The following is a 15,517-nucleotide window of genomic DNA, read 5'->3' on the forward strand; positions in this document are numbered from 1 at the left end:
TTGGGTGAGTCCACCGGGGATCGGGGTTTTTGTTATTTATTCATTTATGTGGGACAAAATGACTATTGGTTTTTTCCGCATCTCGGGATCGATGCAAGAAGTATCTTAATCAACATCGGAAAGGTAAGATCGCACCGGTTATGAGTCTACCAAACATTTTTGTTTGGGACTATTTTTCTCCAAAATTGTAGCGCATTGGGGACAAGTAAGATATGTATATATAGGGCAAGGACTACAACTACTGCACTGGAAATATTATTTCAGCACAGACAACAGTGTGGAGTTACAGTCAAAAATGAGGGAAAACCAATATTTGATCAATAAATCAATAACTACTTGCTTTGAGTTGCTGAATTGTCAGTACAGTAGTTGTAGTCCTTGCCCCTATAATATACATATCTTACTTGTCACCAATGTGCTTTAATTTTTGAGAAAAATGCAAAAATAGGCACAAAATTGGTCAGGGGTGTAGTACCCCTTAACCAAACTTGAGTAATTTGGCAGGTTTCCTGCAGAAATTTCGATATTCTTGCGTTTCATAACTTAGTTAATAATGTAAATTCTATAATATTTCAACAGAGTTGCAGGGGATGAAAGTTAAATAGACTCCCTGAAGTGAGGGAGTTCATTTTGCAAGACCTTCCATTCTTGTATCCTTTAGTTTGTGTACATACTGTGGGATAATGAATCTATGATTCTTGTAAGTCAAAGTATCATCCAACTAAATTTCTACATTTGGGTTATCATTTTGCTCACTCATAAAAACAGAATTGGAACATTGTTCATGTACGGTACAAAAACCGTACAATCATTTTTTTTAAATTCTTTTAACATTCTCATTCAATTTCAAGTAAGTCAATTTTTATAGATTACATTTTCAGCATGCAAAGTTTAATGGCATTCATAAATTACAGTCAGGGCAATACTCATTTGTATCATTATTTATTTTCATCTTTAATTTTATGATCAAAACTTGGGTGTATGGAAGGCATTGGAAGGCATGCATGAAGTTTTTATCAACATTTTGATACAAATATTTAACTACCAACTGAGTGACACATGTTCTAGTGAATTGTGAATGAACTGTAGCATAATTATTGTACTAGAGGCCCATTCATGACATTAAAAGTAGGCTCAATAAAGCACAAATTTGTACATTTTAAAGCCAACTTACATGGGCTTTGAAGTCACGATGAGCCTCATTGCAATTACTAATCATATGTCATCTTTGCCTCAACAGAGTTGCAGTGGATGAAAGTTAAACAAGCTCCCTAAGGTGAAGAAATTCATCTATGAGGACTTACCACTCTTGTATCCTTTGTAATATTCCACTATCCCTAGATGTGAGGGCAATGCTTGAGTTGAGGTATTCAATTACAACAAGAGATGAGACATTGGCTTGGTAATACCAAGGGAAGTGTGTAACATTTCAATTAAGTTTACTTTATTAATAAGTTTGACATTTTTAGATGGTATTGTTTTTGCATACATAGCTTGACACAATGAATAAATAAATACAAAAAAAAACAAGTGACATAACACTGACTAAGGACATATTGCTCAGTTTGTAGACTGAATTCATGCATGCACATCAGTCATCACTGGGATCTGATTTTTTTTCCATCCTTTTCAAGAGCTTTTAATTGTAAGCAAACATGACATAACATAATGTATTTATTTTGTTCTAAGACCCAAGTACGTTGCATTCCAGTGATGGAGTCTCGGACTCATAGACAGTGACCACAACCTGACCCTTCAAGACCAAGACCATCTTCTCAAGACCAAGACCTCTTGAACCCGAGACCATCCAAGACCAAGACTATAATACCTCAATTTTTATACATTTTCTTAAAATGCACTTTATTGAGTACCATGTACCAGTAACCATCAAGTACCATAATGTATACAGGGAACATGATTTTAACATGGTTGAGGGTCATTTCTGATATTTCTTTCCTTCATGAGCCAATTTCAAGAAATCTTTTCATATTAATGGTGTGTGTACAACACAGAATTAAAACCAGAGAACCAGGACTCAACCGCCATCTTGATACAGGCATGGAGCAAAAATTGGGGGTATTCGGTTTCCCTCAGAATGCGCTCGATGCATTCGTTGTCATGCAAGCGCGACATGGATGCTGGGCGCATTTGAGAGATATGCACTTGATGCAACCTGCACGCGAGTACCAAGATGCTTCACATAAGACGCAGAATTGTTTTCGTTCGACTCCGCGCACCGTCAGCAAGTACCCGAATACAGGGTCTTAGCTAGCCACCCACGGGCAAAATTAATGCCTTACAGATGCTAAATTGTATGTTTTGAGAAGCTAATTGACCTTTTTAGTAAGATCCAATTTGTAGAACAAGGCCATATTAGCACATATTTGAACTCTTTGAACCCCCAGTGGGCTATAGATGTCTGGTAAATGTTTTAAAGGTCAAATTAGGACAGGCAATTTTATTCAGATGACGGGGAAACCCTCAATTTCTAGCTAATTAGACCCTGCCCGAATACCCCCAATTTTCTCCCCATGACTGACAGCGTGATTGTACGTTGCGGTATAGTCCCGGATCTCCTTCTCTAATTCTGTGGTGTACAATGTACAATATTGTATTTCTTAAAATTACAATTTTATTTAATGTGTCTTTACCAATGTCTTTATTGCTCATTGGCAAAAGGAGAATTTAGGAAAATATCAAATTATCAACATCTGGCAATCCTTTACACATGATCAGTAAACTTGATATGATGAAAATAGAAATGCTATCATATGACACGTGTTTTGTGACTTTGGCTGTGGGAATGAAAGCACGTGTTTGCCCTATCACAAACAATACTTATGTGCATGCTTCAGTGGTTAGCTACACAAATGTTGCTAGTATTATATCCTCATAATTATGATATTCCTATCAGTTCAGTTCTTTATTGACATGCGCCACACATAATTATAGGCATAGAATTTAACACCATAAATTTATCATAACATTTTGTTTCATGTAAAGTGTATGACTAAAATAAAGATATGCATACATAATTATCATGCATACTTTTGTTGTTGTTGTTCAGGGCATAATATGTCTACATTGTAAACTTTGCCAATTTCCTGTGGGTAAAATGCTGATGATATTATGGATTCAAAGGGCCATTTTGCCCATAAAAGACCACAGATTGAAAATTAAAAAAATGTAAAAAATAAACATGTCTGTAAAAATATTCAAAAATATAATCCTGTTGTTGAATTGTTATTTACCAGACAAATATTGGCACTAGAGTCGCCAAAGTGGGTTTATCTTATTTACGTCTTATCCAAGTATAAATTCAACAGGACTGCACATGCATGAAATTACATTGTATATTAGTACCTGGTAATCAAACTCTTGATATTTTTTCCGTAAACATTGCAACTCATTCAAGCAGGATGTTGTTTGTATTTTGGCACGTCATTGTTTTTAAGAAATAAACACATTTTTCCTTTTGTAAAAAGTTTATTGACTTTATACACAAATTGCAGAGGCTTGTCACATTCCTGATTCCATTTGTCCTGTAGGGGAAAGTGGGGTAATCCCGGGCACCTTTCGTTAAGGCTACACAGGTACAAGATTAAATAAAGTTCATCAGTGAAAATCATATCAATGCAAAGTAGGAGTAATGCTCTAACTAGGAACCAGTTTTTGATAACTCAACATCTATAGTTAATTAGTTGTAATTAAAAAACAAAATGGTAAAAAATGATGGGGTAATGCCGGACACGGGGTAATCCCGGACTAATGATTGCTGCTAAGAGGGAAAGTGGAGTAGGATGATAATCCCCTAGAATGTATTAGGTACTTCTGTTACCTCAAGCATACAAATATGGGGCTGTCGTTGTTGTCTATATTTCAAATAGCAAGTGTCCGCATTACCCCATCTGCAGCGCTCAAATTTTGTTGTCCGTTGCCCGGGACAACTAAAAAGTCGCCGGACAACCAAAAATATTGATTCGGTTGTCCGCCGGACAACCATAAATCTAGCCAAAAGTCACATATGTAGGCCTACAGACAACCAAAAACTTAGACGGACAACCAGAAATTATAATCTGGTTGTCCGTGGGACAACCATTTATTTTTCCTAAATTCGAACACTGCCCATCTGTATAGATACGCATGTGTGTCCGGGATTACCCCTCACGGTCCCGACTTAATTTTTCAGTGCTTGTTCTACTAATCCATTTTTAAGATACAAAAATTCATACACCCAGCTAACAATCAAGTATCAAACATAAGACTCAGTACACCGGTCGATCTTACCGCTTCCGATGTTGATTAAGATACTTCTTGCATCGATCCCGAGATGCGGAAAAACCAATAGTCATTTTGTCCCACATAAATGAATAAATAACAAAACCCCCGATCCCCGTGGACTCACCCAAAAGGTGACGCCACACCATATGATCGCCCTTATCCTCCTTGGTCTCCGACTGACACAGACGTGCCTATCGATTGTTCATAGCACTGTGTATCAATTTCTCGACTACAAAGGCGAGATATACGGTTGTAGTTTCACACCTTAGGTAAAACCAAACCGGTATTGTTCGGCTGAGGATAGTTTTGACGGCATTTTCTGACGAAAAAGTGACAAAAACGATCCAAAACTTAGCTACATATCGTGCCTCCGCTTGTATACGGGACACACGAGCAATCCAAACTGGCCGCTCGTTGGCACGCCATTCATTTTGTTTCCCACGTAAAACAACCATTGCAGCCTGTAAGTTACAATAGATGTTTGTACATACACATTGTATTTCATGTACGGTAGGTTATTGTTGCTATGTTAGGGTGATTACTCTATCGTTATGTCTTCATTACCGTCCAATAAAGACGAAGTTAATCAGATATTCATACGGTGGGGATTGGTAGGGACCCGCCTGACATTTTAGTAATAAAGTTAGCCAGTCCTTACTTTACCACTAACGTTAGCGACCAGCCTCCGTGCTCAGGTCCGCTTACTGGGCTTGAGTCGCGTGTTGGGGGGGTAGTGCCCCCTCCCTTTCTCTCGCTCGCTTTCGCCCGGTCGGGCTTGCCCTTTCCTGGTGACGGAGCGGGACCCACACCGCTCTGTTTCACCCACAGGAGTGCTCACGATCTTCTAGATGTCTTTCTTTTGCTTAGGACTCTCCGAGTTCCAGCTTGACGATTTGGATAGGCTCCGCCATCGCCATAGGGCGAAGAAGAAATCTACCAAGGGCACTGGTAAGGTCGACACGGTGGATTCTGCTGTGACAGCCCCTATGGGTCATGGCAGGTCTGCTTAAGGGGCTCCGGTCCCCGGACAAGCAGGCGGTTCCTTCGGGACTGCTAAAGGCCCAAAGGCTCAGCAGCCAGCGAAAAGCACTGACTATACGCCGGAGCAAAGTAGCAGGCAGCAGAGCGGTAACCACTCAGCTTAAAAACCCCAGCGGGTTTTGCAGCAGGAGGATACCAGTCGATACGGTAGATTCTGCTGTGACAGCCCCTATGGGTCATGGCAGGTCTGCTTAAGGGGACTCGGTCCCCGGACAAGCAGGCGGTTCCTTCGGGACTGCTAGCGGCGTCCAAAGGCTCAGCAGCCAGCGAAAGCACTGACTATACGCCGGAGCAAAGTAGCAGGCAGCAGAGCGGTAACCACCAGCGAAAACCCTAGCGGGTTTGTAGCAGGAGGATACCAGTCCTCTAGCGAAAATCCTCACGGGTTTTTAGCAGGAGGACACCCGTCTGTTGCAGGCATATCTACAGGCTCAAACAGCCACAGTAGTAGCCAGCGACGGGCAGCATGCAAGGGTACCCCGGGCTTGCCTGGGTTGAACCCGAGCATGCATGGGTTCAGCAGCGACGATACCGCGGCTAACGCTGTGGGTGTAGTCTTAGCAGAACCAACTGGGGTTGTCACACGGCAGCGTTCCATGGCGGGACCGCCGAAAGTGATACCCTGGGCCCTAGAATAGCTGCTGGCTGTCCACAGGGACTGGCTGGCGATTATTCAGGGGTTGGGCTCGCAGTCTCTCACGGGACAGCGACCTAAGTGCATTCGGTGGCAGCTACAAAGACGAGCTACGGCTTGACTTCAGTGGTAGCCGCTATGCACCCGCCCATAGCTGCCGTGAGTGGTCCGCCACACACAGCGACCTTGGGCGAAGCTCTAGAGGGTACAGTAAGTAGCTTGAACAGCCTAGCTGATCAACAACCCACTTATGTCCTCGAGAGCCAGCGGAGCGTGGGTGATCCATTACCGTCAATGGGTCAATTACCCTCTTTTGATCGATCACTGTCAAATCAACAGGGCATAGCTCCATTGATTGACGCTGCCTATTCAGGTGGCGAGGTGATTGATCGGGGGTATACACGCTCAGCTACCCGTGGTACTAGGCAAGCTCCCTCTAGCCAAGGGACAGCCGGTAGAAGGGTACCCATACACACGGCTTGATCCCTTGCGGGAACGCAGTGAGGCATGGGTACAGTGGTACACAACCGGGAGCCCTCACGGGCACCTACGCTAGTACAGCGCCGGTACCACGCCAGCACACAGCTTGATCCCCAAAACAGGGAACGCAGTGTGGCGAGGGTACAGCGGTCCACAGTTGGGAACCCTCACGGGTACCCACGCTGATACCGCCCGGTACCGCAGCACCGCTTTAGTCGCCACAGTCTCTGTGGCAACAAGGGGGAGGCGGTGCTGGTACTGCAGTACCATGGGGTTACCCTGGTGGCGGATCCTTTCAGGGTCAGCTGTCGGCGGGTATGCCCCGTGGTACCCGCCGCAGGGTGTTCCTTCCACGGCCCAGCTCCGTGGCAAGTGTCGCCAGCGATGGCCACGCAGTACCAACATCAGCTGTTGACCAGGCCAGCCGGCATGGGGCTAACCCAGATCTTGATCAGGGTAGGCCCGTGCTGCTAGCGCTTAGGACGACGGCTGCGAGAGCAGGCGGACCCAGTGGTGCCATGGCGGATACCTCAGGGTCTTGCGGAGTACTCCCTCTTCTGCTGGCAGGTAGTCGGCGAGCCACACAGTGGTTATGCCTTCTTACCCGCTTTCAGATGCCCGTCCTCAGTTACCGCCATCATCGGAGCATGATACGGATACTGTGGGCGAGGGAAAGGAGTCGGAAGCTGAGTCCGGTAGTGACATCACTACAGTCTCCTTCCCCGCCGCTGCCCCGCGAGGGGAGCAACAGCACTGATCTTCCTCCGGACACCCCCTAAGGGGGAGTCCATGGAGGAGGACCAGGGGATCCTTTCAGTAGGATGCTCAGCTGCTGCTTCCTCACAGGGGACGCCTACACTCTCATTCCCGCAAACCTCACGGGTAGATATCGAGGGCTGTCGAGCTCAGTAGAGCTATGACGCCGCTGCTTGCACGCTTCCTCTGCGTGTAACGCGGGAGGACCACGGGACCTACCTGAGGGGATCCGAGAGGACCCAGATGTCGCCAATCGTATCACGCCAGACAACATCTGAGCTCTTCCGCGAGGTGAGCCTATTAGCGGTGCTAACAGCTAGCCTCAACGAGAGCTCCATGGGCCTAGCCCATAGGGTGTCCACTCAGCGCTGGGGAGGGGCCTGCCACTCCAATCGCTCAACGCGATGGAAAGGCAGGGTCCTTTTTCTCTTTGGATGCTTCTGCGCCACGGTGGAGGACCGTGCAAAGAAGCTACCAACGGGAGCACTCTGAAGAGGTCGGAAACTACCCTTACCATGGGTAGGAGCTCCGACTTCAGCAGGCCGTGCACCACCAACAGTACCCGAGCCCACTACCTCTGCAGCACCCATTTCTGGGAGGCGCAAGGGTAGCACAGGAACAGCTGGCAAGCCCCGAAGAAGAGCAAGCGCTCTTCCAAGGGAAGCTAGGCAGAGCATTCCTGGGGGCTCAGCGGTTTTTCCACAGGGGATCTCCCAGTGGACGACCGCTTATGGCTTTCACCCAGAGGTGGGAAACCATCTCTTTGAGCGCCTGGGTATGGTCAGTGGTGAGTGGGGGTTACAGACTGGCAACCCAGTCTCCCCACATTCATCTGCACATTTCAGAGGTCCACAGTAGTGCCGCCAGACGGCCCCCAGCGCCGGGCACTACTGACAGGGATCACACAGCTTCTCACGAAGCGGGCGATTGTCCCGGTCTACCCCCGTTCTACGGGTGATCTTGGAGCCATTGGCTCCAAGGAAGACGGCGACGGAGCCCCATCCGAACCGCAGACTGTTGAACACGCTCTTCAGGCCCAAGAGGTTCAGAATGGGGACTCTCGCCGGTGCTAGCCTGCTCCATCAGGGCATGGGAACAGCATCGCTAGATCTCTCGGACGCCTATCTGCATATGCCAATCGCCTCTCAAGATCGGAGGCATCTGCGCTTCTAGGTACAGGATCAAAATTACCAGTTTTGATACCGCCATCCGCCTGTCCATCTCTCCCAGGGTGTTTAACACTCTTGGTCAGAGCGGTGGCAGTGTACCTGAAGCACAGGGGTGTCAACATCAGTTGCTACCTGGACGTTTGGCTCATATACGGACGCACTCCACTGAAGACTACGGGTCTCATGGGGTTGATAGTCCGAGGGTGCGGGACCCTGGATTTTTGATCAGCTCAAAAAGTCCAGCGTGGTCCCGACGCAGTCACCACTATTTGTAGGGGCCCAGATCACCCTCACGGAGGGGTTCGCGGTGCTCTCACCCGAGCGGGTGACGAACATGGTGCGGTGTGCCTGACTCTTGGCCGAGTCTCGGGCAAAACCCGCTGTGGCATGGATGAAGGTGGTACCCCCGGTATGTCACGTAGTGACGACCATAGCGTCAAAACGGGGCTGGGGGGTCCACATCCACGGAGACTCCGTCTCGGGCCTATGGGGGCCATAGAGACAGAGTTTCACATCAATCCTCCCTCGCCTACGAGGAGGTGATCGTGGAATCACATACCGTTGTCCTGACGGATAACACAACCGTGGTAGCCTACCCCAACAGACAAGGGGACTCCGGGCCACCACGATTGAGCCTGCATGCACGACACCTGATAGGGTGGTGCAAGTTCAGGCAGATTACGGCGAGAGCGATACACATCGCGGGCGTCACCAGCATCCTCGCGCACAATCTGTCACGAGGAAGGGTGTCGGGACCAGCAGAATGGTCCCTTGCTCCGCAGGTCGCTCAGACGATGTTCAAGGTGAGGTACCACCCCTCGAAAGATCTGGTCGCATCTCATCGCAATCATCTACTGCCGGTGTACTGCTCAAGGGTCACGGACCCCCAAGCATTCACCGTGGACGCTCTGTCCATAGACTGGGGAGGGATGACAGCTTATGCAGTCCCTCCGATCTCACTACTCATGAGGGTGGTGGCCAAGATCGGGTGGGAAGACTGCATTGTCATTCTGCTAGCGGCATGGCCGCTGGCACTCCCCGAGGTACCAGATCTACTCCGGATGCCCGGAGCGGAGGTACCCAGTCTATCACTAGAGCACCTGCAGTTAGCTGCATGGCCCTTACCAGGGAACACGCAGCGGAGGGATACTTTTCATCAGAAGCTGTTTTTCTCATCGCCGGGCTAGACGGAAGTCTACCCTCCGCACGATAGCCAGAGTCTGGCTCCATACTACGCTTGGTGCAATGAGACAAATAGCTCTCCGCTAGAGCCTCTGTGCTGCTAGTTCCGGAGTTTCTGACAGAAAAGTTCCAAGCAAGACTTCAGCGGGCCACTGGGGCCAGCTATAAGTCAGCTGTCCTCTCCATTCACCGAGGTTTCGAGACGGGTCGACTATCATAGCCGATGGTTACCTTATTAGTCTACGCCTCGACGGTATGTTCAACGAAAGTGTCTACTAAAAAGGAAAGTGATCCTCCTAAGGGATCCCAACACAGTCTTAGATTACTTTAAGGGTCACCTTTTGACCTTCCGCCAAAAGCGACGCTAAATACGTAACTCTCAAGATGGCTTTCCGGTTTGGCGTTGGCTTCGGACGGCGGTGCTGAGTTGCACACGGTCTCGAGGTTAGCTTCCGTGTTCACAAACACTGGAGCGACACTGTTTCGGGCGCTCTGTTCTCGTGACTACGAACGGGCGCGGTGCATACCGACATTCGCCCCTCTCCAATCCCCAGGGTTGGGCAAGGTTCGGCTGAAGCCAAAGATAGGCTGGGGTGTCCGATAAGGCGCTGCAGCACTATTTCTTCGAACACAAGCCTTGCGAGGGACTCACGACCGCATTCATCACCCTTACAGAGTTTTCGGTCCAGCCGCTGTCGCAATGGCTGGTCCAGGTGTTGGTGGGGTCCGGGATCGCGAAGGTTTCAGGCCCCACGCACCCACTCGACACGAGCTATCTCATCATCTTGGGTATACCGCTCGGTTGTCCCTCGAGGAGATCTAGTAGGCGGTGTCCCGAAGCCACCTTCGCCCTTCTCTACGATACTTCCGCTTACGTTAGTAATCAGAGACGGGCGGAGGTTTACCGGGACATTGTTCGGGCGATCATAATACGGTGGTGTACGGGTACCAGGTTTTCAGACTATACAGAATACTCAGCATGGTAAGAACCAGTGTCGCTATTCTTAACCACCAAACTTATTAAGTAAGGAGGTTTATGTCTGTGATCGCGTGGTCTTTTTGTTTCCCGACCGCTGGGGAAAATATTTTCTGACCTCGCGAAAACCATCGTTACTCCGCTCCCGATCCCTGATCTGATGCTGACCAATCTTGTACCTCCATCCGTCGGTTACTTGCTAGATCGATCTTTCAGATGTTGATGCAAGAAGTATCTTAATCAACATCGAAACGGTAAGATCGACCGGTGTACTGAGTCTAGTCCCAAACAAAAATGTTTGGTAGACTCATAACCGGTGCGATCTTACCTTTCCGATGTTGATTATCCCGACCCCGCCACCCCTACAAGTTTGGTCCGAGTAGGGATCCCAAGTCGGATAAGGGCGATCATATGGTGTGACGTCACCTTTTGGGTGAGTCCACCGGGGATCGGGGTTTTTGTTATTTATTCATTTATGGGACAAAATGACTATTGGTTTTTCCGCAGATCTCGGGATCGATGCAAGAAGTATCTTAATCAACATCGGAAAGGTAAGATCGCACCGGTTATGAGTCTACCAAACATTTTTGTTTGGGACTATTTTCATCTATACTTCATCTCTGTCCCTTGTCGCATTAACTGTCACCCAGCTAATAAATCACCTTTCAGATAAAAAGTCAAAAATGGCAATTTCTGTTTTTTCGTAATTTTCACAAAGAAAGACGAGACCCACAGCGCTGGTAGTAGTACACGTGAGGTACACCTTGAGGTAGCTAATACCCTAAGGTAGTATAATAGTGCCACCCTTCTCCGTTTAGCTGCAATCGATGTGTCCGGGATTCCCCACAGTCCGGCGTTACCCCACTTTCCCCTAACCTTCTTACCCATGGGTGGTCATGTGTGTAGTTTACTAAGATGATTGACAATAAAATTAAATATTTTCCCTTCTGATGAATATCACTTATCTTTAGGTGTTGGAATTGCAGTTAAGTAATGCAAGTATGCTCTGATAAAGAGCACATGAGAAAGGGATGGCAATCTTTTTTGCAAGGTTAAGATAGTGGCAATGGTTGTTGTTAAAAATCAGACAAAAATATCAAGGTGTGCCAAAATGAGGTGTGTCAAAAACAAAAAAAGGTCAGAAACAAATTTACACCAAATGCTCTAGCTGGGACTAATATGTGAACAGTACTGTCATACTTTGTTTTAAAACAATTGAACAAAAAAACACTATATAATTAGAAAGCAAAAGAGTCAACAATGCTGTAAGGGTCATTGAAAAGATTTGACAATGTTGAAAACCCCTGAACCAATAAATTGGGACAACCTCAGATAATATGGATTATGCTAGCACATATGAGAGCACATATGCAGAGCTTATATGAATAGGCAGCAGGCCCTGGGGGCACTCAAACCCAGTGTTTCCTTCCTTGAGCAGGAAAAGGTAGGGATTTCTCCAAACATCACAGACCATATTGGTAGAATTTGAAACCAATACACACAACTATTTTGTTCACTTACGTGACCATGTTTAGCATTCAAATTTCATGCTCCTTTACTAAAACAGGATAGGCAAATGGCACAATTGACCTGCAAATCACCATTTAGGCAAGTATTTCAATAATTGGGCTAGTATGCTACACTCTTTTTTTTTCTTGATAATTTCACCCCTAATTTCACACACAGACCAATCTTTTATCCAAAACCATGATCAGTGAAAAGGGTCCTGTTTTTAAGAAAATTTCAAGGAAGGTCAGTTACTAGGGATGCTATTTTCATATGAATTATGTTGATATGGTTGGTAGGAAATCCGAGTGCCTGCTCAAGGATGACAAAATACATGATAGTATAATAGTTTCCCCCGTAGGGTAAATATTTAGTTTGAGTGTTTAGACTTTAGTCATATGGTGATGATCTAATATACCGTAAAACCTCGTCTACATGCATAGAGTGTTTTTGATGAAAGCTAAATTTGCACGAAAGATTCGTCAATATGCCAATACAATAAATTGGTCTTACAATAGTACTTGTTTGTATAAGCTGGAATCAGTAATTTATTTCATCAAACTCCATAATGTTATAATTTTGTCGATTGATGGTGCCTGGATTAATATAACTTTCATCAAAAGCACTTTATATGCTTGTAGACAAGGTTTTACCGTATAGCATTATGGTATCCACATCATGATATGAAGCTGTAAATACCTCTCTTCAACCATCATTATGTGTCTCTGTGTGTATACTGTATTTAATATTTTCATTCAAACATGAACCTTAACAATAATTACCAGCCACAATGCAATCTTCAAGCCTATTCCTGGAGCCAAGCCTGAGATGCTGTTTTTGGGCAAACAGGAACAGGTTTTAGAAGTAAGTAACTACCATATATAGAAACTGTTAAAACATGTTTAATTTATCATCTGATAATGTTGTATTTTTTTGTGTTCATACAAGCTATGATGGTGTGATTGGTGTTCAATATAGTTTGTCTTGTTAAAATGTTAAATTTTTGGATAGTTTGCTTCAATAGAGGTTATCCTTATTCTATAAGTTGCATATCCTATCAGCGACTGCTATTCCTTGTTTAGGACTTTCAAAAAAGTACCTGCATGTGCAACCATGACTGCTTCAAAATAGCCCGCCACAGTCATGCAGGTAACTCCAGTTCGTGCATTGGATTGGTTTGAATGAGGAATACTATGGGAATCAGCGCCTTTTGTTAGAAGTCACTCATGAGTAAAGTGGATAACCTCTATATGCTGTATTAGATTATAATGAATTGTTTCTGTCTCTGTGTCTGTTGCTTTCCCTTATTCTCTTATTTCCCTTTCACTTACTCTTCTGCTTCCCTTAGGCTGCGATCACATAGAAGTATACGGTATACACTATACGAAATACGCTCATTCGATCAGGCTGAGTTCACATAGTATACTCCTATGTAAACTCAGCCTGATCGAATGAGCGTATTTCGTATACTTCTATGTGATCGCAGCTTAGAGTAAGCATTTTGCTCTCAGAAATCCCTATAGGGAAAATGCGAGATTTCTGAGAGCAAAATGCGCGCGCCAGTTTTCAAAAATGCGCTATTTGTGCTTTTTTTTCTTCAAAAATGCATGAATTTTCTCCACAAAATGTTTGTATTTGCAATAATCAAAAATATGTTTTAAAAATTTTAATTTTTTTTCTTTAATTTCTTGCATTTTTTACGACAGTCTATTTTTATATATTTTTTTAACATGGAATTGATGTTTCCTGTTCAAATGCAGCATTTGTCAGAACAGAAAAACACACACAAAAACATTGGACAAATATGATTTTCTCTAATTCGTTTTCTAATGACTTCTTCCCTTACAGCGCATTGACCTCAGTCCAATGGGGAGAGAAGAAATTGGGGAAATGCTTGTTAACAGGGGGTTCTTCCGTAAGGACAAGAGAGACGGTGATGTCCCTGAGGATTACAAAGAAGGTCCATACACTCCAAAAACTGCAACCAATGATGCTGCAGAGGATGCCACAAAAACAGAATTATAATTTTACTTAGTAAATTACTGATGAAAATTTTTATAAATATTGGACAATGATGACTACAAATCAATGTAAGAATGTGTTACAGTGCCAAGTGAATCTTTTTTTGTATGAAAATGGAACTGATGCATAAGAATGTTGTTGCTAAAAATGTACTTAAAAGTACTTTTTATGTATTGGTTGCATTAGGCATCTGAATATATATTGTATCAAGTGGTTACTGCAACATGTTCTATCAGCAATAGCTGCCATGATGTTGAACATTTTTCTGAATTCTACCATGTGTATTATGTAAAAATATGACACCTGGCAGCTATTGCAGATTGGACCTCCTTGCACTAACCTCTTAATATGTATGTATGTAATGTATTCTTTTCCTTACCTGACAATCTGCATCATGCTTATTATTTATTTTAACTTATGCTTTGCAAAATCATTGCACTCATCCATACAGTGCTGTAATATCATACATGTAATTTCAATGACCCCACAGGTAACAAATATATAGAAATGAAATACTGCAATGTAATATGAAAATTCTCTGTTTAAAATGTATTCATACCTTTGTTATAATCACATTGAATTCCAAATAAACAAACATGTTACACTTTGTTTTCAAAACAAGTAAAGGCCTACATTGTAATGTAACAGGTCACCAGTCACACTATAGTATTCTTCCATAAAACCCCTTTATACGTTTTTGTTCATTTAGGCCTGTGCAATTCATTCATCAAATTAATAGTAGTCTTAATTTCTTTTAATTAATTTGCATAAATTGAAGTTTAGATTCTCATTCTTTCGTGTACATGGCTTGTTCGCTGTCAACAGTTCGTAAGTTATCACACTGTATGGTGCATCTTAAGTCTCTGTGTAATTATCTTTTCATATACTGGAGTCTCAATGATGTTGCTCATTTAAACTGATCCTAGTCAGAGATGAGTTGACTGATGCTTCGACTTATAGGCTGGGGAGATAATTCAACAAAGCAAGATGTGCCATTTATGAAATATTTTGTTATGAAATATTGGGATTTGTGGTGGGGGAAGTTTATTTTTTTGAAAATATGTGGCCGGATATTCAGCAATAAAATTCTGAAAGTGCCAATATATTGTGTCAATTCTGTTTTGTCATGATTTAGTAAATATATATCAGTGTCCCAGTCAAACCCCCACCCCATCATGAGTAGCCTAGTTATAAATAATGTGCCTAAAATGGGCTGAGCATGGTTTGATTTGGTTTCATACAGGTAGGTTAAAATGTCATTCCTATACTATACCCATGATAAACAACTTAACAAGTCATATTTTGCAAATGTTCTTTTGTACAAATCCAAATGTATTTCGGTATAAAGATCTTAAACATACCTCAATGACATTTCGTACTACACCATAGTACTTTCTCAAATTGACATTTGTACAAAAGAACATTTGCAAAATATGAATTATGAACAATCCTGATGAATTTATTTACGGA

This window comes from Amphiura filiformis, chromosome 6 (genome assembly GCF_039555335.1).
Source record: "Amphiura filiformis chromosome 6, Afil_fr2py, whole genome shotgun sequence".
In the NCBI taxonomy this organism is placed as follows: domain Eukaryota; kingdom Metazoa; phylum Echinodermata; class Ophiuroidea; order Amphilepidida; family Amphiuridae; genus Amphiura; species Amphiura filiformis.